Source organism: Heptranchias perlo, chromosome 9 (genome assembly GCF_035084215.1).
Source record: "Heptranchias perlo isolate sHepPer1 chromosome 9, sHepPer1.hap1, whole genome shotgun sequence".
In the NCBI taxonomy this organism is placed as follows: Eukaryota; Metazoa; Chordata; class Chondrichthyes; order Hexanchiformes; family Hexanchidae; genus Heptranchias; species Heptranchias perlo.
This window is the reverse complement of record NC_090333.1, coordinates 49,473,452-49,500,188: the sequence shown is the minus strand read 5'-3', so window position 1 is coordinate 49,500,188 and position 26,737 is coordinate 49,473,452. Positions and strand designations below refer to the sequence as shown.

The 26,737-nt window shown below is 43.7% G+C and overlaps 1 protein-coding gene across 2 annotated transcripts in view; it reads left to right on the top strand.

The window, feature by feature from the left end:
• The window catches only part of pde4ba (phosphodiesterase 4B, cAMP-specific a), a 557,078-nt gene that overhangs the window by 467,932 nt on the left and 62,409 nt on the right, over positions 1-26,737 (top strand). The window lies entirely within an intron of this gene.

The window sequence follows — 26,737 nt, the reverse complement described above, 5'->3', positions numbered from 1 at the left end:
GTTCTAAACGGGTATTCCTTGTGTTTTTTTTCAGGTTTTTAACATTAAAGGCATGCATTCAACTTTTCATTAGTCCGAGAATGTTCCTTGTTTTGGCTTTAATTGACATACTTTCAGTTAAATTCGTGCTATTTAAGGCTTTTGTTTGTCATAAACTGTTTATCACAAACATTATGCAAAACATGTTCAGATTTGAAAATCCTCACGTTGTACCAGTCTTCTCCTTTAGGTTCAGTTTTATGAGGAGAAAAGGTGGCGGTGATGCATTAATTTGTCAGGGCATTCCACTTTCAAGAACCACTCCAGGTCTTCAAAATACAATCTCGGTTGACACTTTCGCTCCGATTTTAAAAGGGGTGACAGGTACGAACACGCAAGCTCAAAAACGGGAGGTGAACCTGGGGAGTCCAGGGACATGGAAGCCCGGCCGAACTTAATGGGCAAGCCTCATTAAGTTATCTTTCCTCCAACTCCCGCCCGAACCTGGCCAGATCCATTACTTGATTGGCGGGCGGGGCGGGGCGGGGACTTCAGGTGGCAGGTCGCCACAGCCAGGGACCCACGGCATCAATCCCCGGCAGTCAAGTAAGTGGTGGCAGTTGGTGCTAGCCACGATTGGGGGAGGGGGGTTCTGACCACGATCTGGGGGAGGGGGATTCTGACCACGATCTGGGGGAGGGGGGTTCTGACCACGATCTGGGGGAGGGGGTTTCTGACCACGATCAGGGAGAGGGGGTTCCGCCACGATCAGGGGGAGGGGGGTTCTGGCTATGATCGGGGAGGAGGGGGTTCTGACCATGATCGGGGGACGGGGTTCTGGCTATGATCAGAAGGGAGGGGGTTCTGACCACGATCGGGGGGAGGGGGGTTCTGGCTATGATCGGAGGGGAGGGGGTTCTGACCACAATCGGGGGGAGGGGGATTCTGGCTATGATCGGAGGGGAGGGGGTTCTGACCACGATCGGGGGGAGGGGGGTTCTGGCAATGATCGGAGGGGAGGGGGGTTCTGGCTATGATCAGAAGGGAGGGGGTTCTGACCACGATCGGGGGGAGGGGGGTTCTGACCACGATCGGGGGGAGGGGGGTTCTGGCTATGATCGGAGGGGAGGGGGTTCTGACCACAATCGGGGGGAGGGGGATTCTGGCTATGATCGGAGGGGAGGGGGGTTCTGACCACGATCGGGGGGAGAGGGATTCTGGCTATGATCGGAGGGGAGGGTGGTTCTGACCACGATCGGGGGGAGAGGGATTCTGGCTATGATCGGAGGGGAGGGGGTTCTGACCATGATTGGGGGGAGAGGGGTTCTGGCTATGATCGGGGAGGAGGGGGTTCTGACCGCGATTGGGGGGAGGGGGGTTCTGGCTATGATCGGGGAGGAGGGGGGTTCTGACCATGATCGGGGAGGAGGGGGGTTCTGACCATGATCGGGGGAGGGGGTTCTGGCTATGATCAGAAGGGAGAGGGTTCTGACCACGATCGGGGGGGAGGGGGGTTCTGGCTATGATCGGGGAGGAGGGGGTTCTGACCATGATCGGGGGAGGGGGTTCTGGCTATGATCAGAAGGGAGGGGGTTCTGACCACGATCGGGGGGAGGGGGGTTCTGGCTATGATCGGGGAGGAGGGGGGTTCTGACCATGATCGGCGGAGGGGGTTCTGGCTATGATCAGAAGGGAGGGGTTTCTGACCACGATCGGGGGGAGGGGGGTTCTGGCTATGATCGGGGAGGAGGTTGGTTCTGACCACGATCGGGGGGAGGGTGATTCTAGGCACGAATATGGGGAGGGGGGTTCTGACCACGATCGAGGGGAGGGGAGGTGGGTTCTGGCTTCGAATGAGGTGAGCGGGATTCCTGGCCATGATTGGGGGGAGTGGGTGTATTGGCCGTGATCGGGGGAGGGGATCTGGCTACGATCGGGGGCGGAGGGGTGGGGAGCCCGGGGCAAGTGAGGCCCCAGTCTTCCTTGTGAGAACTGGAAGAGCACTCCTGCTCCTCCTAGCCCACAAGGAAAACTAAAATTAAATTTAGTTACTTACCTGCCTGGGCTTCCTCTGGCCTGTGATCCGGCTCCCGGAAGGTCTGGCCTGACGAGGAATGCCGTCACTGCTGCCCCACTCAGACCCACCACTAATATTGCAGTCAGATCCCGATTACATCATCAGGCCCCGATCTGCATATTTAGAAAGATTATAGCACGGAAGGAGGCCATTCGGCCCATCAAGCCCACGCCGGCTTTATGCAAGAGCAATACAGCTAGTCCCACTCCCCCACCCTGTCCCCGTAGCCCTGCAAATTTTTTCCCTTCAAGTACTTATCCAGTTACCTTTTGAAAGCCACGATTGAATCTGCCTCCACCACCCCCTCGGGCAATGCATTCCAGATCATAACCATTCGCTGCATAAAAAAGTTTTTCCTCATGTCACCTTTGGTTCTTTTGCCAATCACCTTAAATCTATGTCCTCTGGTTCTTGACCCTTCCGCCAATGGGAACAGTTTCTCTCTATCTACTCTGTCTAGATCCTTCATGATTTTGAATACCTCTATCAAATCTCCTCGCAACCGTCTCTGTTCCAAGGAGAACAACCCCAACTTCTCCAGTCTATCCACATAACTAAAGTCCCTCATCCCTGGAATCGTTCTAGTAAATCTCTTCTGCACCCCCTCAAAGGCTTCACATCTTTCCTAAAGTGCAGTGCCCAGAACTGGACACAATACTACAGTTATTTAAAGGACCCCGCTTCCTTCCTGCGGGTGTCCAGCTTGCCTGCTCAAAGGAACGGGTTGAGATCAGGATGTGCCCTCATTCTAACTGCCCCCCACTCAGTTTCTGTCAGGTGAGGGGATTTAAAGTCGGGGCCTTTGATGCAGTATTAAGCGCTAAATTGTTAGAGTGGCCACCCTTCAGAAGAGATATTACACGGAGTGGCCACCCTTCAGAAGAGATATTACACGGAGTGGCCACCCTTCAGAAGAGATATTACACGGAGTGGCCACCCTTCAGAAGAGATATTACACGGAGTGGCCACCCTTCAGAAGAGATATTACACGGAGTTTGCCTGTTTAGGTGGACTTTAAAGACCCTGTTGTATTTTTCACAAGAAGAGCAAAGTAATCTCCCAGTGTCCTGGCCAGCAGTCTTCCCTCAACTAACTCCACCAAAAAAACATTAACTGGTCAATCATCTCCTTGTGCGTGAAATGGCTGCTGCATTTACCTGCATAATGAAAGTGACTACGCTTCAAAATAATTAATTGCATGTGAAGCACTTTGAGGCATTTCTGAGGAATGTGATAAAATTCTATATAAATGCAAGTTCTTTCTTTCAGCTGCACTCTTAGGGTCTTGTGCCAAAAAAAAATCACCTTAAAGCACTACTTGTGGTGCTATGCCATATGAATCAGAAAGGTCCCAGGTTCAGTACCCAGTCTGTGCTGATATGGTTGATCTCAGCTGAAACAGCAGTTGTGGCATTACAAATAGACTCAGTGCCGCTTGGCAAGGGATGGGGAAATCAGCCAGGATTCTCATTCTACAATTCTTTGACTCCTGGTAGAAAGCGTATGGCCATTTTTCTCAGGTTTAGTGTCCAAATAGTGCCTGAGAAATTACAACATGGAAACCTGTCCATGTTGGTGTTCATCCTCCGCATGAGCAGTAGCCCTAATCCCATGTGCCCACCCTGTTCCCATATCCTTTATCCCCTTTCCTTCAGCCTCCTATCGTTTGCCATGATGTCTGACCTATTTTTAAATATTCACATGGTCTCTGCTTTAAGCACTAGCTCCTTTGTATAAAAAAAAAGATCTTGTTTTCTGTCCTGAATCTCTCATTTAATCTTATATCCATGTTCCTTCAGACTAGATCCCTCAATCACTGGAAACAGTCTGTTTCTATCTACTATGTCCCATCCTTCATAATTTTAAGGCTGCATATAGTGGCACCACAAGTCCTGGCCAGAATGGAGATGACTGGGCAATTCCCCCGTCAATCACGCCTGTAAAGACTGGGATTGATTTTTCGCACATAATTTGTATTACGTAACTATCCTCCATTCACTGTATTTTGCTGGAGAAATAATCCTGCTATACTCGGGAGACTCTGTTTGCTGTCGTTTATGATACCCGGACTTCAAGGGTTAAGTTACGAGGAGAGATTACACAAATTGGAGTTGTATTCTCTAGAGTTTCGAAGGTTGAGGGGTGATCTGATCGAAGTTTATAAGATATTAAAGGGAACAGATAGGGTGGATAGAGAGAAACTATTTCCGCTGGTTGGGGATTCTAGGAGTAGGGGGCACAGTCTAAAAATTAGAGCCAGACCTTTCAGGAGTGAGATTAGAAAACATTTCTACACACGAAGGGTGGTAGAAGTTTGGAACTCTCTTCCGCAAACAGCAATTGATGCTAGCTCAATTGCTAAATTTAAATCTGAGATAGATAGCTTTTTGACAACCAAAGGTATTAAGGGATATGGGCCAAAGGCAGGTATATGGAGTTAGATCACAGATCAACCATAATCTTATCAAATGGCGGTGCAGGCTCGAGGGGCTAAATGGCCTACTCCTGTTCCTATGTTCCTATGAGTAAATAGACTCTGTTTGCTGTAGAGACTCTTTGCTGGAGTTCATCAGCAAATAGATTCTGTTTGTGTAGTTTATAAGTAAATTAAAACCACAAGTCCTGCCCTGCCTCCAACTCATTAGCTGACACAGTGATGTCAATACTCATTTTGTAATTTTAAACATCTCTATCAAATCACTGCATAATGGGTGCTAATCCTTTACCCTCCATTTTGTATCTCATTAGCATTGCAGTTGAACTTCTTGTATAGCTTTTCAGATAGTTGCACTTGAAGCATTTCATATGGTTCTAATACTCTTGAAGAGATTGTGTGAGAGTTTTTCTAATAGAATATTATATTGTAGTGTTCTGGAAGGAGCCTTGCTTCTTGTACTCTTGCTTCTTCATTTTCCTCAACCTCCAAGATTCGGTGTCATTGGATGGAGATAGTCCGCTCCTCAAAGGGGATGTCATCCCTTATGGAGGGTTCCCCCCTCCTGTTACCAGGCATTGCATTCTTTTGTGAAATGAAACAGCGATGAGGGTTATAGCATACTGAGAAGTAACATTGAAGAAGCCCACGTCAGAGGGGAGGGGCTGGTAAGAGAGAAAAGTGTTTTAAGCGAATGAGGAGGCATTCAAGCATTGGGCATGCTTGTGTTGTGAGAATGAATGATGCTGAAATCAGATTTAGAAGAATGAAGACAGGAGGCTTTCATGACCTGTGCAAAACGAGAGATTTTGAGGTGCACACAACAGTCACCTTCTTCTTGATTAGAAGCGTAGCCAACCAATGGCTTACATTTCCCCTTCTGATGAACTCAGTGAACTTCTTTCGGCACTGTATACCTGTGCATTGTACGGTACAGTTGGAGTTCAGTTCCTCCATTAATTGCTGCTATACATTCCATCCAGCTGTTCTTGAGACTTTTTTGCTTAAGGCAGGATACAACACTGTCCTCCACAACATGCAGCAACACTCCTCAAACTGCAGAGCCATTTGCCTTCCTCTTCATGCTTCTGTCATCCTATCCTGCCAGAGAGGCAGACGAACTGCACCAAGGGATTGAAAAAACAGCAAAAATGCATACATTTCAAGGCAGACTTCAGTCATTCGTATATTGAAAGCATTTTGCATAGAATTACATAGAATGTACTGTATAGAGACATGCCATTCGGCCCAACAGGTTCATGTCGGTATTTATGCTCTACACGAGCCTCCTCCCTCCCTACTTCATCTAACCCAATCAGCATTTCCTTCTATTCCTTTCTCCCTCATGTTTATCGAGCTTCCCCTTAAATGCATCTATGCTAGTCGCCTCAACTACGCCTTGTGGTAGCAAGTTCCACATTCTAACCACTCTCTGGGTAAAGAAGTTTCTCCTGAAATCCCTGTTGGATTTATTAGTGACTATCTTATATTTATGGCCCTGTTATAAGAAACTTTCAGCCAGATTCAATTTTTTACACTTCAGAACTATCTGGAGCTGCCAAGACACTCACTGATCTTCTTGCAAGAATCTCGGGGTCACTGAATAATGAGTGTTCTGCTGCACTTCATTGCTCTTGCCTTCTCTTGCTTCAGACTGGCTTAAAGGCCTGAGGTGCACCTGAACGTCTTAGTAGCCGGTAGTGGTCCCATATTGCACTCTTACAGCAACAGCTGCAAGTTGTAAGTATCCTATAACATGTTCAGTTTAGTTTTTATTCAGCACAATCCACATTGAATATGAATGTTTGTTTAGGAATGAGAGACCCATGCTCCATTGTAGATGTTTGATTCAGTCTGGATGCGTAAAGTCTGAATTTTCCAAAAACTAACTAAGCATACGTGAAGCTTTATCCATGTGCAATAGGATTAATGACAAATTAGCTTCCTGGTGAAATTAATTTGGCAGTTTTGGGTTATAGCTGCTACTTATAGCTGAACTTTCCCCAATTTTTTATGGTGCCAGTTTTGGGTTAGTCATCTCTATGCGCCATTGTAGACATCCTTCCATTTGTTCCCCTCATTCAGCTCAAAATTAATAATTGCAGCGAGCTGCTGGGACCTCTTGTACTGCCAGAGATAGTTCTCCAGTTGCTGCAGAACCAATTTGGGCCAACTGTGACCCTGCGATAGTTCCTGGGTGGGGAGATGAGAATGAGAGGGGGGCTAGCATGGGTTGTCAGCGGCACGCAGTAGTGCTGTGGAGCTGGGAGGAGCACTTGTGCACCACCACCCCTCCCCCCCACCCCCCCCCCCCCCACCCCCAACCGGCTCCACATAAAGGTAAGTTTTTAAAAAATATATATTTACCTTTTTGGTGGTGGCTTCCAACGTTCTATTTAAGGACCACTCGTTAGATTGCATTAGGAACCTCTCAGTGTTGACAAATTTCATAGGTCCATAAACAGGCATCAGGCCCCTCATTAACATTTTCAAGGCCTAATGCTTTTTAATGGAATGCCTGAATATCATCTGGTCCAATATGGGGTCAGACATATTTCAGGTGTCCTTGGAGCACAGGAAGCATCGTCCCTAAATTGGTCCATTTTCCCCCTGTTTTTCACCCAGAAAACAGACAAAAGGACCAATTTCTCCCCAAGGTTTCTCTGTTCAACCAGGAAAAGGCACAACCTGGTTTATAAGGAGGGGGGGCAAGGTCCACTTACTGGAGGGATCATATTGAACCCAAGGAGAATATCTAGCATAAAGACCCAGAAACAGCCCATGTGCTTCATGAGGAGACAGTAGTGTAGTGGTTATGGTTGGACTAGCAACCCAAAGGTCTTGAGTTGGAATCTCACATATCAAGTTGTGAAATTCTAAGTTGGGACATGCAAGCAGTTGATAAATTGGCTGTCGGCAGGAGTTTGTTGGGTTTAGTGCATGTTCCTTTTAATGTAAGGATTGTGGAACAGTTCCTGTCTATTTGAGAAGATGGGATTATGAAGTGTGGCTATCAGGATTGTCAAGAGGTTGTCCTGAATGTTGGAAAATGGCTGCCTGAAATAAGAATAGGCTATGAACGTCTGGGATTAGAAACAAAAATTTTAAGTGACCACTGAGAGTGGCTCGCTGGCTCTGGTACAGTAATTCAATAACCTCTCAAGACAGACTGAGTAGAACATAGAAAAGAGTCCCAAAATGTTGTACTTTCTTATTTTGTATTTGTAATTCAGATGTGTGTTTTACAATATTTTAGTGTTATTGCAGTTGATATAGGATACTTTAAAAGTCAATGCTGATCGGGGACCAATTTATAAGAGGATGGGATGTTGGAGAGTTCCCCAAGTCCTGTTTACCCATTACCTCTGTGCTCATTGACCTACATTGGTTCCCGGTCCAGCAGTGCCTCAGCTTTAAAATTCTCATCCTTGTTTTCAAATAACCTCCATGGCCTCATCCCTCCCAAACCTCCTCCAGCCCTACAACCCTCCGAGATCTCTGCATTCCTCCAATTCTTGTCTCTTGCACATCCGATTTTAATCTCTCCACCATTAATGGCTGCATCTTCAGCTCCTAGGCCCTAAACTCTGGAATTCCTTCCCTAAACCTCTTGAGATCTCTACCTCTCTATCCTCCTTTTAAGACGCTTCTTATAAGCTACCTCTTTGACCAAGCCTATCCTAATATCTCCTTATGTGGCTCAGTGTCAAATTTTGTTTGATAATGCTCCTGTGAAGTGCCTTGGGATGTTTTACTACATTAAAAGCGCTATATAAATGCAAGTTGTTGTTGTCTGGATAGTAGTGGATACAGAATAATACATGCCAGCTGGATCCATTGAAAAGTAGCCTCAATTGAAAATGTATCAAACAAGCAAAATTTAATTACTTCACAGAACAAACACAAGGTACAAAAAAAGCTTGTAATAATTGTGTTTGCATTTACCCGTTGAAAACAATAATAGTGCAATAAACCTCCACACTGCCCATGATTACTCTCCTGTCATTACTTGCTGTTTACACGAAGGTGCCAAAGTTTGTCGAATCCACTCACAGCTAACCTGTTATCTCATTTTCCTTGGCTAGCAATACAGTGGTGACACCATGACCAAATAGATGAAAAGAATAGTTGTCATAAAACAGACTTTCCCTTATATGCAACAGGCTAATAACATAACCATCTCAGCAAAATATTGTAACTGAGAGTCATCTATTTGAATTCAAACATTTCTCTCTTTTTCTCCTCCAATTTCCATCCTACAATCTCAGAAAGGTAGTGATTCATTGGCACTGGCAGGTCCCTAGTTCCTCACGCAAAGTGGTCATTCTTAGTGTGTGCCTAGACAGTGAGTGTTGATAGGCTATTGACTTCAAGGAAGAGGAAAATCGGGCGGGGAGTATAACAGGTGGCTGATCTACTATCACTAGTTTTCCAACTGGGTGCAAAAATTAAACTCTACCCCATTGTTACTTTTTCCATTCATTTGTCAACATACAGTACTAACCGGTCTGGCCTAGTGCAGTTATCACTGCAAGCTCAGCTGACATTTGAACAATTTTCCAGTTCTGCACAACATTATATAATAAAAGGGCACTAAGAGATTGCCTTGACAAAACTGAATTGCTGTTATCAGTAGTAAAGTTTTACATTAATCAAACACCAAAAATAGAATCTGCACAAATTTTGCATTGAAGAAGAAAGGACATTTCAATTAAACTATTTGTCTTTATCCCTGAACAAGAGAAGAGGGGAAAAAAATTGCCAATGTTCCTGCTCTTGATTGCTATCCAGTGATCTTGATCTCCTGAGAGATTAGAAAAAAAATACAAAATCTCTGACAGGCTGGATAAATTAACAGAATATACTTGATACTCCAATGACTGACTAATGTAAACTACTTCTGTAGAGCGGCTGGAGTTGGTTCCAAGTATTAACGATGAGAGGTCCAACACAGGGAGCAAATAAGCTTTAGCTGGGGAAAATGAACTTGCACAATGATGTAGGCCCAGAGGCTCTATATGATATAGGAGTAGGAGACCACATGCAGCACCTTATCTGCTGCAACACAATATTTTTATGTGTGTGTTCAGCAAATGGTTTCCATAGAACTTAAAAAGTTAGGCTATACTCCCCACGGTGTGAGAAGGATATGGAATGAAGAATATCAGCGCAGAGTACCAATGAGAAAGCTTCACACATCACTTCTGCCAGTGAAATTTGCTCCAAGACTGTGTCATCACCTGGAACTCTGGTTCCTTGTATGCCAAAGTTTAAACGATGACTGAATCATCTCTTGCATAACCAGAGGTTTTGGGAACATATTAAAAACAATAAAAGGCCATCTGACCAATCGACTTCATCCATATAGTACATTAACTTTCCCAGCATCCAACTGCATTTTGAATGCCGCTGATGTCTTTGTCTCTGCTGCCTTGCCTGACAGATCATTACAAATATTTATCACTTTTTGAGAAAGAAAATCTTTCTAGTATCAGGTTTAGGTTTACTTTTCACTCATTTAAATTTATGGAGGTGAATTTCCTTGGGGCTTCTCTCGTTCCACAGCTGTAACTTTGGCGGAAGTGTGGCGGAAACCCTGTTTACACATGTAGTTATGGCAGCAGAGAAGGAGAAGCCCTAGGGAAGTTCACCCCCTAGATCCTCCTCGCCTATTAGCCAGATTTGGAGTCATTGGAGTGAATTTCCTTATTCTTGTTGGTATATTAGTGGTGCATAAATAGGGCAAGAATTTTCTTGCCATGAAGATTGGTCAGAAGCCATTTCTGCTTGTTTTCTACCATTAAATAACTTTCCCTGTGCCCTTGCACTTTTTGGCCCTTGATGCAATCCACCCACTGAGCCCCGAATGCCCTTATTTCAATATATATGAATGAGGACCAATGGCATTGAAGCTCCCAGTTCCTGTTTTTACAGTGGCAATGCTCTCAAGGTAACGTAGTCTGAGAATTATACCGCACAGCTGCTGCCAAAGTCAGCTGATGAAGCTGGAGGTGAGAAATTTCTGAGGCTGAAGAGTTTGTAGAGTTTGACAAGTCTGTAGAGTTTGCCTAGCATTTTTTGCAGCTGGGAAACACTGTTTGCAATTTTTTTCCCCCGTTCTACCTGTACACACCTGGACTTATCTCTCACTGCTACTGACAGATCAGACTTCTGGCAGATTTTCATCCCTTCCCCCATCCGCTACCCATAGTTAAGGCTTCTTAGGTCAGGTATGGCATTCGGTATAGGCATATCCTTGTATGCTATCACCACGGAGAAGAACGAGAAGGAGGAGGAAGATCAGCACAGGTTGGCGCAAAGTTGAGTCAGGCAACATTTAAGAAGGATGCAACCAACCAGATGCCTCACCATTCTGCCCCCCACCCATAGAATAAACAGGCAGTACAGGTCAGAAGAAGACCTTACTGAAGAACTGTTTATAAGAGTGTGCTTCACCAAGGAGGCCATAACGCACAGAATCTTCCATGTCAATGCTTGATAGGTTGGAAGTTGTTGCAATGCATTCATCCTTCGAAATTTGGCCCTTCCTGACCTCGGGTCAAAGGATGGTCTCATAGATGACAAAGCTTACCGCCCCCCCCCCCCCCCCCCTCCCACACCCATGAATAAAAGCCCAGTAAGATTGGCATGAATAACAGCAGAAGAATGCTATAATGAAGCATTTGGCTCTGCTAAATTGGTAATCGAGAGAACTATCGGGGTCTTAAAGGCACATTTTCACTGCCTGGACAGATTGGGAGGGGCTCTGCAGTATGCTGCAGATATGTGTCATGAATAGTTGTAGCCTGCTGTGTCCTTCGCAACTGTCCCAGAACTGACCCCAGTATCCCAGGAATATGAACCCTTCCTTCCTATATCATCTCAGCCATGGGTTCTGGCTGTTCCCATTTTTCTCCAAAATCATTTGCATCTATTCTATGATATGCCTTACTCCAGCACCTGGGAAACAACTCGCCATTTGATACTCTTAATTTTTACTTTAATATTCTGAGTTTACCTTATCTAACCATTTAATATTTATTATACTTTGAACATGCATTAGTCTTTCTGTAACCACCACAATAAAAACCATCTGTCCTTATTGCAATTGTTATAATAGGAGCTTATTTTTCCACTTCACCTATCAGCTATCCGTATGAATTTCTTTGAGAGAGATTGTCAATTGAGTGGCATTTTAACCTGAATGAATTCTTTCTGCCGGTGTTTGGATTTAGGTCGATCAGTTGAATCAAATCAGATTGTCAGTACAGACACTTCCTCTCTGGCACTGAATAGAATTCAATAATCTTGCTTCTCAAGACCACAGAGGGCACAGTGAGAAATGAAGGAAAGACAACTGCCAACAATAGAATAAAATGGCTATTATAGTTTTCACAAATCTTTCACTAATGTGGGGCCACTTTTGGTTAAAATAACTTTCAGTTTTTATTTTGTTTTGTAGAGCTTATTTCAACACCTAATATTAAAATCAAAGACAACCTTTCAAAGGGACAAGAATAGTCTTCACTGGTGAGAGAAAAAAAGCCAGAAGACCATACATTATTTTTGTTGATATGCTATTGATCATAATGTGGTATTTGTGTTATTTGACAAACGAGAAATATTTTGCCAAACACTTTTTCATAATGTCAGTGCCACTTTAAAATTCATTGTTATGTTACAAATCCTTTTGTTGTGGGGAGTGAGATATTAAATGGACTTGATCATTTGGACTGCAAATTACTACTTTTGTAAGTGAGTTATGGAGCAACTCAAAGTGAGATGTGTAATTCTATACAAGAATGAGGCAAACCAAATCAACCATGAAAACTGTGGAACACTTTAGCTCCTCAATTTTCTATCCTTGTGCAATCTAGAGTTTTTTAATAGCTAAGCCCGGGATCACCAAATATAATTTCTTGATTTTCCTCATCTTCTTTCCTGTTCTTTTCAATCAGGCTGGTATTCTGTGTTGTGATTTAGACTTCCTCTCATCAATTTCAACTTGTGTGCACAGCAGTTTCCATAAGCAAGTTGCCCTGAGAAGGTGGTGTTGGGCTGTCTTGAACTGTTGTAGTCTGTTTGGTGAAGGTGCTCCCACAATTCTGTTAGGTAGGGAGCACCATGATTTTAATTCAGTGATGGTGAAGGAACTTCAATCTATGTCCAATTAGGGTGGTATGTGACTTCATAGTATCATAGTAGGTATAGCACAGGAGGAGTCCATTCAGCCCATCACGTCTGTGCTGGCTCTTTGAAAGAGCTATCCAATAAGACGCATTCCCTGCTATTTCCCGATAACCCTGTAAATTTTTTCCCTTTGAATATTTATTCACTTCCCTGTTGAAAGTTACTTTTGAATCTGCTTCCATCACCTTTTCAGGCAGTGCATTGCAGATCATTACAACTCGCTGCATAAAAAAAATGTTTCCTCATGTCACCTCTGGCTCTTTTGCCAATCACCTTAAATCCGTGTCCTCTGGTTACCGACCCTTCTGCCATTGGAAACAGTTTCTCCTTATTTACTCTATCAAAACCGTTCATGATTTTGAACACCTCTATCAAATCTCCTCTTAACCGTCTCTGTTCTAAGGAGAACAACCCCAGCTTCTCCAGTCTCTCCACATAACTGAAGTTCCTGATCCCTGCTACCATTCTAATAAATCTTTTCTGCACCCTCTTTAAGGCCTTGACATCCTTCCTGAAGTATGGTGCCAAGAATTGATCAGGCCTAACAGTGTTTTATAAAGCTTTAGCATAACTTCCTTGCTTTTGTACTTTATGCCTCTATTAATAAAGCCCAGGATCCCAAATGCTTTTTTAACAGCCTTCTCAATTTGCCCTGCTACCTTCAAAGATTTGTGTACGTGCACCCCCACGTTTCTCTATTCCTGCATCCCTTTTAAAATTGTACCATTTAGTTCATATTGCCTCTCCTCAGTCTTCCTACCAAAACACATCACTTCTCAGCGTTAAATTTCATCTGCCACATGTCTGCCCGTTTCACCAATCTGCCTGTGTCCTCGTGAAGTCTGTTACTATCCTCAACGTTGTTTACTACATTTCCGAGTTTCATAACATCTGAAAACTTTGAAATTATACCCTCTATACCCAAGTCCAGGTCATTAATATATATCAAAAAGAGTAGTGGTCCTAATACTGACCCCTGGGGAACACCACGATATACTTCCCTTCAGTTTGAAAACCAACCGTTCACCACTACTCTCTGCTTTCTGTCCCCTAGCCAATTTTGTATCCACTCTGCTACTGTCCCCTTGATCCCATAGGCTTTAATTTTGCTAACAAGTCTGTTAGGTGGTACTTTATCAAATGTCTTTTGAAAGTCCATATACACAACACCAACTGCACTACTCTCATCAACACTCTCCATTACTTCATCAAAGAACTCAATCAAGTTAGTCAAACATGATTTCCTTTTAACAGATCCATGCTGACTTTCATTTATTAGCCCATACTTTTCCAAATGCCAATTAATTTTGTCCCGGATTATTGTCTCTAAAAGTTTCCCCACCACCGACGTTAGGCTGACTGGCCTGTAATTGTCGGGTTTATCCCTCTCCCCTTTTTTGAACAGGGGTGTAACATTTGCAATCCTCCATCCCCATATCTAAGGAGGAGTGGAAGATTGTGGCCAGAGCCTCTGCGATTTCCACCCTACTTCCCTCAATAATCTAAGGTGCATCCCATCAGGACTGGGTAACCTTTCTACTTTGAGTACTGCCAATCTTTTATGTACCTCTTCTTTATCTATTTTTATCCTATCCAATATTGCTACTACCTCCTCCTTTACTGCTACATTGGCAGCATCCTCTTCTCTAGTGAACATGGATATGAAGTATTCATTTAGTGCCTCAGCCATGCCCTCTGCCTCCAAAAGATCTATTTTTTTGTCCCTAATCGGTCCCACCCTTCCTTTGACTACCCTTTTACTATTTATATGTTTATAAAAGACTTTTAAGTTCCCTTTTATGTTAGCCCACTAATCTATTCTCATACTTTCTCTTTGCCCCCCTTATTTCCTTTTTTAAATCTCCTCTGTATTTTCCTTATTCAGCTTGGTTCTCTACTGTATTATGAACTTAGAGGAGAACTTGTAGGTGATGGTATTCTCATGCACCTGCTCCACTTGGAAACATAGAAACATAGAAAATAGGAGCAAGAGTAGACCATTCGGCCCTTCAGGCCTGCTCCACTATTCAAAATGATCATGCCTGATCGTCTAACTCAGTACCCTGTTCCCACTTTTTCCCCATATCCCTTGATCCCTTTAGCATTAAGAAATATATCTGTCTCCTTCTTGAATACATCTAATGACATGGCCTCCACTGCCTTCTGTGGTAGAGAATTCCACAGGTTCACCACCCTCTGAGTGAAGAAATTTCTCCTCATCTCGGTTCTAAATGGCATACCCCGTATCCTGAGACTGTGACCCCTGGTTCTGGACTCCCCAGCCATCGGGAACATCCTCCCTGCATCTAGTCTGTCTAGTCCTGTTAGAATTTTATATGTTTCGATGAGATCACCTCTCATTCTTCTAAACTCTAGTGAATATAGGCATAGTCGACCCAATCTCTCCTCATACGTCAGTCCTGCCATCCCAGGAATCAGTCTGGTAAACCTTTGTTGCACTCCCTTCATGGCAAGGACATCCTTCCTCAGATAAGGAGACCAAAACTGCAGACAATACTCCCGGTGTGGTCTCACCAAGGCCCTGTATAACTGCAGTAAGACATGCCTGCTCCTGTACTCAAATCCTCTTGCAATGAAGGCCAACATACCATTCACCTTCCTAACTGTTTGCTGCACCTGAATGCTCGCTTTCAGCGACTGGTGTACAAGGACACCCAGGTCTTGTTGCACCTCCCCTTTTCCCAATCCATCACCATTCAGATAATAATCTGCCTTTCTGTTTTTACAACCAAAGTGGATAACTTCACATTTATCCATGTTATACTGCATCTGCCATATTCTTGCCCACTCACCCAACTTGTCTAAATCACATTGGAGCCTCTTTTCATCCTCCTCACAGCTCACATTCCACCCCAGCTTTCTGTCGTCTGCAAACTTGAAAATGTTACATCTAGTTCCCTCATCTAAATCATTGATATATATTGTGAATAGCTGGGGCCCAAGCACTGATCCCTGTGGTACCCCACGAGTCACTGCCTGCCACCCGGAAAAAGACCTGTTTATTCCTACTCTCTGTTTCCTGTCTGTCAACAAATTCTCAATCCATGCCAGTATATTCCCCCCAATCCCATGTGCTTTAATTTTGCACACTAACCTCTTGTGTGGGACCTTATCAAAAGCCTTCTGATAATGCAAGTACACCACATCCACTGGTTCTCCCCTATCTATTCTACTAGTTACATCCCCAAAAAACTCCAGTAGATTTGTTAAGCATGATTTCCCTTTCATAAACCCATGCTGACTTTGTCCAATCCTGTTAATGCCTTCCAAGTGTTCTGTTATCACATCTTTTATAATAGACTCTAGCATTTTCCCCACTACTGATGTTAGGCTAACTGGTCTGTAATTCCCTGTTTTTTCTCTCCCTCCTTTTTCTCTCCCTCCTTTTTTAAATAGTGGGGTTACATTTGCCACCCTCCAATCTGTAGGAACTGTTCCAGAATCTATAGAATTTTGGAAGATGATCACCACTGCATCCACTATTACCTGGGCCGCTTCCTTTAGTACTCTGGGATGTAGATTGTCAGGCCCTGGGGATTTGTCAGCCTTTAGCCCGTTTAATTTCCCTAGCACTATTTTTTTTTACAAATACTGGTTTCCTTCAGTTCCTCCCTCTCACTAGACCCTTGGTTCCCTAACATTTCTGGCAGGTTATTTGTGTCCTCCTTTGTGAAGACAGAACCAATTATGTGTTTAATTGTTCTGCCATTTCTTTGTTCCCCATTATAATTTCCCCCATTTCTGACTGTAAGGGACCTACATTTGACTTCACTAATCTTTTTCTCTTGACATATTTATAGAAGCTTTTACAGTCAGTTTTTATGTTCCCTGCTAGTTTACTCTCATACTCTATTTTTCCCCTCTTAATCAATCTCTTTGTCCTCCTTTGCTGAATTCTAAACTGCTCCCAATCCTCAGGCTTGCCGCATTTTCTGGCAGTTTTATATGCCAGGAGGATTTGTCCTTCTAGGTGATGGAGATCACAGGTTTGGGAAGTTTGCTGAAGAAGCCTTGGCAAGTTACTGCAGTGCATCTTGTAGATAGTGCACACTGCAGCCATGGTATGCCAATGGTGGAGGGAGTGGATGCTTAAGCTAGTGGATGTGATGCCAATCAAGCGGATTGCTTTGTTCTAGGTGGCGGCGAGCTTCTTGTGTGATGCAGCTGTACCAATTCAGGCAGTGCGATGGAATACTGTGGAGAGTATTCTATCACACTGCTAACTTGGGCCTTCTAGGTAGTGGAGAGGCTTTGGAGAGACAGAAGGTGAGCCACTCACCGCAGAATACACAGCCTCTGAAATGTTTGAGTTGCCATGGCATCTATGTGTCTGATCCAGTTGAATTTCTGGTCAATGGTGAACCTCAGGATGTTGATGGTGGGGGACTCAGTGATGATAATGGCATTGAATATCAAGGGTAGGTGGTTAGCCTCTCTCAAGTTGGAGATAGTCATTGCCTGGCACTTGTGTGGCCTGACTGTTACTTGCCACATCAGCCCAACCTGCACGTTGTCCATGCAGCCTCACTTCTGACCTTATGATGAAGGGAAGGCCGTTGATGAAACAGCTGAAGATAGTTGGGCCTAGCTCGCTGACTTGAGGAACTCTTGCAGCAATGTCCTGGGGCTGAGATCTTCGCCTCCAACAAGCACAACCATCTTTTTTGAGCCAGATATGACTCCAGCCACTGGAGACATTTTTAATGAAAAAAAGTAGGTATCGCAATTGCTTTTAGTAATTCAATTAGGGTAAAAACTACACAGAAGATATCGGTAAATTTTGCAAGGCTTTACTTCCGGCATGAAGCTTCACCAGGCAGGTGAGTTGATTGCAGAATTGGCCATATCGTGTTAAGTGACCTCTCTGCAAGCTATGTTCCTGTTTAGTAAGGACCTATGCTGGAAGTGAAGCCTATGGCTTTTATTGAATTATTTAGCAAAGTAGCAACATAATCACAACGATTCTAGACTCTAGGGCTGTGTTTTACTTTTTCACTGTACACGGAAATTTAAAGTGCTGGAAAATGTGAACATCTGGTCAGAGGAGGATTAGTCTAAGTCATTATGTTCCCCAGTGGTTGAATAGCGTGCCAAAACTTTTGCCCAGAATTTCTTCAGGCATTCTCCCGTTTACGAGAATCTTTGTTTTTAGACCTGGAGTTACATATGTTTACATGATTCCATTCAAGTATGTTTGCAGGGAGCTTTCTAACAAATGAGCCTTGTGTTTCTCTTTAATCCAGATTACAACAAACAATGAAAATAATCTTTTCAGTGGGATAAAATGGGTTAATTTGGTTAATTGGACCTGCTTCCCTTGCCTGGAACCCCCCCTACCCCCTCACCCCCTGGTGGGGTCCACTTGCTCCCTCCTGGAGGCCAATACACCTCATCTTTGTCGGCTTACTGGTTGGTCTCCAGTGTTATGGTGGGTCCTTTCTGTACCGGGTAGCAGGAAATCTTGATGTGCGGAATCCCCAACTTGACATCATTGGCCATGTAAGGAGAGGACGAAGGTTCCATCCCTTACAAGGCCAGCTGAGAATTCCTGGAGTTGGTGAGGACCAACTGTAACCAGTCTTTTTCCTGTAGGGTGTAGTGGGAGTTTATTGGAACCCTATAGGAAAATCGGAGCCATTATTTGGTTAAATCAGAATGCAATCTTGTGTTTTGAAGTGGCAAATGCACATGCTGCATTGCCATGACTTTTGTTTTCTGGTCTTCGCAGCTGTTTCTTGTAAATCCTGGATAATTAATAGATGTAATACTATGTAATTGAGCCCATGTCTCACCAACTGGGTCATACATGGGAAGAAAACCTCTTGCGGATATGGAAGTTAATACTATACAAGCTATGCTAGGATCTAATCCCTTCCTCCAAAGGCCATTATGTTACTGAAATCCAACTACAATGCTGGCTTTGAGAAAGAGAAATGATTGAACGGTATTGGATAAGGAAAAAGCCAATTAAGGAAAAGAGTTGAATTTGGGTGACTGCGCTTGTTAATGAATCAATCAGTGTACTTTGTCTATATGTGAAGATTTGTGCATTCAGCATCCACGCCAATTAAAATTCCATTCAAACTCCTGTTACAATTTGCAATGCTGGCAGAAGTAGATGGAAAAAATGGATCATATTGCAAAAGCCATCGATTTCTGCATTTAAGCAAAAGGAAGAAAATAGAAAAAGGTGTTATTCAATGTTTTTCCTACCGTTCAGCTACCATTAATAGACGCAACCTTGGAAGACCTTTGCCCTCCCTGAGACCCCCCCATCAATGAAGTGAAAAATGTTTGAATGCTATATTTGCATTAGAGCACCATCAACACACTGAATGCAGCATCAGTGCTCTATGTAAATGATGTGCTTCTGCCTCTGGAGGAAATGATGGTATTTCCTCACTATTTGGAGGCAACCAATGGGGAGCTACCACATAACCAGCCATGAGCAATCTGAACACTAAGCTTCCTTGTACAAGGCACCAATTCAGATTTTGCATCACTAGCCGGTATACATTTTCTCCAGGCAAGGAAATTTCCATGGCAAGAAAATTAAGATTACATTTCAACCTCCAAACAACTGCCTTTGTTCAGTGTTGTCCATATGCAGTAATTTATGACTGCTGTCTGTGCTTTGGTATGGATTTGGAGATCCCACACTACTAGAGCTGCAATATATTACAAAGCCACTTCTGTCTGAACCAGTTCTGAAAGAGAAACTCAACATAAGTTGCTAAGCAGTTGAGAGACAATTTTCCTATTTTGTTATGCCGATAATCTGGCACACCAGCATAACCTGGACGGGCAGATGTGCAAAATGGAGCAGGGGCCTGTTACGCCGAATTCCCTGCCCATCTTTGTGCACGCCAGTATTTCTGCCAGAAGTGAGAGAAGGCACAAGAAGCATTCGTCCGCTAACGTGCAGACATACACAAATGATATGGTAATGATGCTGTACATCAGATTTTTCATGATTTCTGCTTCATCTGCATTCAGTGAGATGTTCATAGGTGTATGGCTTGCCAGGATCAGCTGTCAAAACAGAAGTGCAATTTAAATAGGAAAAGCAGATAAAAATTGTTTTGCCTGTAAAAAAGAAACCCTTTTTCTGGATCTTTATTTTTGCTCTGGACAACTTCAAACCACACCTTTCAGGCAACAGCTGTGGACTGTCCAATTTCTAACACTCACCCAGTCTACAGGGACCACTGTAGCATTTCATTTGGGAATTTCCATATATTTGATTTTTCTGGAAGAAGAGGTGGATCACATGGACGTACCATGAAAGGAAAAATCTTCTACCTCCAACTGGTAGAACTTCTTCAGGAGGCTGCATTTCATCAAGGAAGACCTGAATGGGTTGTGATCTACAGCCCACCCCCTCCATTAGGACCACAATGCCAGTGTCTGTAAAGGTCACCACTGCTCTCATTTCTTATGCAACTGGGTCATTCCAGACTGGTTTGGGGGACATTTGCAACGTTACTCAGCTAGTTTTGTACACCTGCATCAAGCTGGTCACTGCTACCTTGTTCATAAAATCCAGCTAGTTAATCAGCTTCAAAATGGATCCCTACCAGGCCATTCAGTTTTATAGAGTTTCTGGCTTCCCCAAAGTGCAGGGTGTAATAGTTAGCACCCACATAACCATATATGCTCTGCGTATCATTCTAATTAATTTCATCAACAGGAAAGACCTCCATTCCCTCAAATATCCAGCTGGTCTGTGACCAACAATACCAGATCCTCCACATTAATGCATATCCTGGCAACTGCAGGGATGCATTCATCTTAAGGTAGTCTGCTGTACCCACACAGTTTCTTTTAAAATTAGGACCCACAGATCTCAAGCTGTCGGTCTCCTAACCCTCTTCAGGGACGCCAAGTTCCTTATCTTCCACTTCTCCCACACACTTTGTGCTTCATCAGTGTAGTCTCTTCCTGTGCATTAAATACTCTGGTGGATTTCTCCCCAGATGGACGTCTCTGTGCTGTTGACAGGCAGGGAGAGAGTTAATAGAACCAATGATGATGATGTGATGGCATGGACTGAAATAAAGGGGCCTGGCTGATCTTCCTGCTCTTCCGCTGCTTCTTCTTACTGTATTTCATCTAGACAAGAAGACGAGAGTTTAGAATGAGCGGCAGATAAGTAGAGATCTCTTGTGTTTCGAGAAAGAGAGTAACGTGAGGTTGCTTGCAGGAAGGTTGGCTGTGCTCCAACATGAGATGGAACTGCTAGAGAATGGCAAGATGAACCTACAGCTGACAATTATCTGTCACCACATCCCTCTGCTGTTGACCTCCCTACGAATTGGAGAGCTTCCTCCTCATGGGGATCAGAAGCCTGAGGTTGGGGGGAAGGGTACCATTCCATCTGGCACATCTCTCCCTAGTATTATTGGCAGTCTTTTCCTGTAAAAAGAATTGAGACAGTATAAAAGGCCAGTATTGGGCAGGGTATGCAGTGGAACCCAGCTATCTGCAGGCTGAACATCAAACAGTGATGACAGGTGCTGGGACAGAACTATGCTGGGTGAAACTTTCAAGGGAGACCATCCACGTAAGACTAAAGGAAAATCAATTTGGAGGTGCCAGCAGACGTATTTACTGCTATTAATCCTCTATGGCAGCCCTTCAACCAATGAGGGTAAGATGTGAGGAACATATGGTAGAACTGTATATTCCTAGACATTGCCTGTCAGTCCTCTTACCTTACCTGCCCTTGTCAGGTCATTAAACTTCTTCCAACATTTTATATATGTCCATGGAGTCATGGAGATGGCAGTTACAGAAAATGCTATTTCCTTCTACTGGGCATGAGACACTACTTTAGAAGTCTTCCTCCCTCACATCCCAAACAAGCTGTACCTCTTCTCATCTGCTACAGGAGAACGTCCAGATACAGTTCTAAGAAATTGTCTGAATGGCATTATCATCCAGCTTGCTGCTGATGAGAAGTCTTCTGAGCTCTTTAAACTGCTGCAGGGCACTAAATCCTGCAGGGAGCTCTGCTCTGAGACGTGCAATCTCACAGCCTTGGATTTTTTTCTCCATTAATTTATATATCTGGCAAATCAGGATCTGTGGGCTCACGTCTCCTAACCAGAGCTTGACTGTAATTGCCACTTCTCACCGAGAGTGCCAGAGAGGGAAATCAGCCCTATTATGTGTATTTGATGAAGGAGTCCTTTTTAAAAGTAACCTGGTGGAACTGTTGGATTGGCCAAAAGCAAACTGAACCGACATACAAGTGTCTCCCCAAAAAGGGGACATGTTGTCGAGGTCTTATGTAAAAGTAGGCTGGTGGGACATGAGCAAGTGGGGATGGGTTGAGTAGAAGTGGATTTTGGGTGAATGAGGGGCGGGGTGTGTCAAATCTCCTCCTCTCTCCCCCACCCCCCCCCCCCCCCCCCCACAATGTCATCAATTTGGGGCCCGGGCAATTTTAACTCCTGAGCCTCATTTACATTCCGCTGGCCAGCTGCCTGCTCAAAACGGGCATAAAGAGGCAGCTACCCATCTGCTGTCAGGTGAAGATTAGATGCCCCCCACCAGCACTCTGGTAAGCCGCATGGGGAAGAGGGTCTCGCGGGTGGGATTGAGGGGGGGACGCCCAGTATAGCAGAGGCCTAGACTTATTTTGTGGGATCTGCAGACCAGGTTTCACTGAGCGGGGGTACCTCGCTCACTCAGTAGTTAAAATGTCATCGGGGTCCTAAAAACATTAGAGGGCCCCGTTTTCATGGATTAATGGGGCTCCTGCCTGAATCACAGGCAGAAGCCTCGGCGCCTAATAGAAAAGGCCTGGTGGAGAAGGGCGGGAATGGAAGTTTTCAGAGCTGATTTTAACTGTGCGGTCGGCTCCGGGGAGTCCATTAGCAAAGATGGAAATTAAAAGAGATTTGGGTATGACTTTGAATATTTTCTGGGACTTTGACGTCAATGTTGACCTGCTACCCACTGTGCTAATCCAGTTCTAGTGTGCACCTTGACGACATTTGATTGTTTCACTGGTTTCTGTGATTTTTGCATTCACACTGCAGGCTCAATGCTTACCAGCGTCCAGCAGAACCATGTTCTGAGATTTCCTATGGTCTGCCCTTATCATTTATTCACAGTGAGAGCCCTACCTACTGGGAATTGCACTGGGAGCTAACTAAAGGGGCAGAAGGGGAAATGGCATGCAAAAGCAGCCCTTAAAAGGCTCCTGGGAAAATTAAAGCGATATATGGAGCTAAACAAAATGTTAGCCTTGAAGATAATATTTTCTCTGCATATATTAGCCTTTCCAAAGGCTGTTTGGGGTATAATAAGTGTCTGGCAAAGTCCTGTGGCTGGTAAAGTAACTATGGAGGCAGGAAACTCTGTGAGCAAGAATTGGAACAGCGCAGCACCCGTACCTCTAGTTTCATAGCTAGTGGTGGAGGTACTGCTGCGTGAGGTGGGTATGAGGAGGTATGACCTATTTGGCATTCCAGAACACCCCCCCAGAGGCCTTTAGTGCAGCATGTCTGTCATGTGGCCTTAACTGTCACTGACTATGATGCAGGTTGCCTGCAAGTATCACAAGGAGACAATATAATTATGGATTAGAAAGGCTTTTGACTCATCTTGATTTATTCAACCAGAAAGACCCTAGCATACCATTATTGTAACATCCAATTGTTTCTTAAATGATTCCAGGGCTTTTGCCTCCACTATTCTATCTGCAAGTCTATTCCATGCGTTGAAGACAAAAAATATAGTGCTAACTCAACAGCCAACGAATTATACTAGGCATTTATTTAAATATTTTTGCATACAGTCTGAGGCCTCAATGAGTCTATGGCATGAAAAGTGCACTAGCACACAAAATACAGCAAGTTGGGAAATCACATGTAGAAGGAATTGGGCACAATATCCCCACTTAAGGTAATTTTCTGATGCCCTGTGCCTTTTCTACACCTGCAAGATTATCATTGCTAATCGTAAAATCTACCTTCATAAGTCAAAACAAGTTGCTCTTTCCTTGAATAGTCACTGAAAAAGAAATTAAAACTTATTTCTTCCAGTAATAGATCATCTCTTGCTGCTAATAGTGAAAAAAAGTCTAAAACATACAAGAAAACAATGAATTCCAAAATGGCAAATAGAGAATTGTTTTCAATAAAACTGTGCAAATGTCTCTTCCTTTTTAGATGAAAAATTGCAATGCCCTATTCTTTGTAGGATCCAGATATTGGAAAATGCACCCAAAAAAGTGCCAAAAATCCAACTTTTGGGGGGTTATGTCCCCAGACTCCTCTTAAAAAAAAATATTGTGCCTTCAACACTTTTTCCTGTAGGATAAGTTTATGATACTTTAGTGAACTGTTCTCTTTCAGTGGTATCACTGGACCTTGTGTCCCCTGCGATCCAGAAGTTGCAACTTCTCAGACTTCAGTCCCTAAATTTTGTACCCTAAAGACTCACCAATTCTGTATTGCCAGTGGTCTCTGCACCTTTGCTTTGCTGCAGGTTGTCACTGTCCCCTTGTTTGAATTTCAGCCCCGTCAGCTATATTTCTGGACTGTTGTGTATACCAACAGCTTATATTACAAAGCCCATGTAACTAGTTGTTTTCACATGTCAGGGCTGTTCTTGCGCTGTCAACTTTTTGGAGACTGTCAGCTTTTTTGAGGTTGTTGGACAGTTTTTGCTAGCTTTCTAGGTTGGCACATATGTGAAAATCTCATATTATTTGTCCAATGTTGACAACTCTGGCCAGTAAGAGTAAGCTGTGCATGTTCTGTGAAAGGAACAGAATTGATGATCCAAGTGGTCTTTCTTTGTTCCATAGTTTCTTATGAAACTTATAGGTCCTGATATTCTTCTTAAATGCATCTGGGGAATGCCTTGTTCCCAGGCACAAGGGAGAGAAAAAGGGGTGGAGACCCATTACTTTGGGTCTCTTCCCCTTCTTCCCCCACCCCCCCTCCCACCCATTCCCGTTAGGTTACTCTGGGATTGTATTTTTTTGTACAATAGGTTCAGGAATAGGGCATCTATGGGGATGAGATGGGAGGAGGTATTGCCAGCCTCCTGTCTGTTTGCTCCAACTGTGACAGAAGGACACCAATTTTGAGGATGCATGAAGAAACTGATGTTAGGTGTTACGCCTGGGCTCCCTTAGATTGGAGGGGAAGGAGGTAAGGCAAGGGAAGCCTAAAAGGGTAAGTGGAATGTTACTTTATAGCCTCCGTTAAGGCCTTCGGGCCTGAAGGACTTTTGGCAGCTATTGGAAAACCAAATCCATCAATTATAGCTCAGGAACAACACCTCATCACCAATAGATCTAGGAATTCAAACAAGTACAAGTTCAGCCAGAGGAGGCATATTTGCATTTTTTTGTTTGCAATTCACAAAACAATATGTGAATTTGGTTCAGAATGGCCACCCTTGCAGCTTGCTTTCTTGGTTGCACAAATATTCACCCTGTTATTGGCGCCAGTCCAGGGGTGGGGTAGGTGGTTGGACTCACACTAGTATCTAGATGAACTGGAATGAAATTCTGTTATCTCAGAAACAGACACGGTTTGAAAGTGCACACAGACCCTTGTTTTTCGACTGTCTGAAATGAAGTGAATTGGAAGCATCAATTCCCAAAGATTCCTTTGCTAGCAGTTTTGTACTGGATGTACGCTGAAAGAGGGACGGATTTAGTGGCAAACTGCTAGGTTAACAGTTTCAGACAGCAATACTCTCTCAGTAGTTGGCTCTCCGTCATCCCAAATTCATTTTATTTGTATGGTAGCAGTCCTAAAAAGAATTAAGCCAGATAGAATCTAGGTAGCAAAAAACAACCAAAATACAATCAATTCAAGTGAGGTAGTCGTCATTGCTGGTGAGAGATAAGAAGGTACATCACAAGATCGCATGCAGTGATGATGAATTGCAGTGTAACAATACTTTCCAAATCATATTACAACACGTGCTGTGGAACAAAACAGAAACAGAAAATGCTGGAAACATTAGCAGATCAGTCAGTATCTGTAGAGAGAACAAATAAGTTAACATTTCAAGTGTAAACCCCATTGTGTTGTGGGATTGACAAATAATTGCATAAAAAGTTTACTAAACATTTAACAATAAACACGTCTTTAAGACTTAATGACCTTCTAACTTGTGGATTAATGTCAGCCTTGGTTGTGGAGATATTACCCTTACTGGGTTCTAGAAATTATTGTTCCCCCAATCCCCATCACTGCACTAACCAGTGCACAAATGATCCAGCAACTACTTTGGTGGATTTGCAGTTGAGCTTTTAGATGGGGATATTCTAGAATTTCCATGAACGTAGCCTTAACTTCCCAACAATAATAAACGGGAAAACAATGATACTTTTACCTGGAATAGAGTGCCCTATTCCTAGAATTAGTTGTAACTTTGCAGTACGTTATTCATATAATTGACTAGTTTACTGGTCGGGTGTCTTTGAGGAGGGGGGGGGGGGGATGATCCAGTCCAGGGTTTCTATGTGTTTTTAGCTGAGTTCAGAAAGTTTTTTGCCTTTGTAAAGAGGCATGACTCTTTTAACGAGAAACAAAGTTGTTCATACAGCCAAACTTCGTATAACTACAAACGCATCAAAGGCCTTATTTGGCACCTCATGGGGAAAGGGGACTACCTTGTGTGAGCTTATCTAGGGATTGCATTTTTCTAATCACGAAGTTGTGGAAAGTCCGTCACGCAACTAGTGCCGGCAAGAATCGAGCTGCTTCGGTGACTCTAACTGGGTTTTTCTACGTCTGCTAGATCTCTTAAGACGAATTTTCATCTGAAGTGAGATATCGAAGTGAAACTGACATAGCTTCCCCCGTCAAGTAATTACAACATAAAGAAAATTGCTAATCATAGTTTCGTTGAGGAAGTAAATAGTGTTCTGACTGATTTTATGTTGTAAACGTGACGTCTTGGGAAACCATTATTCTGAGCAAAACAACCAATATGCAAATCTCCCTGACATGGTGTCACTTCTTGACTGCCCTGGTACCTTCAGAAGAAAGGTTTTGTTG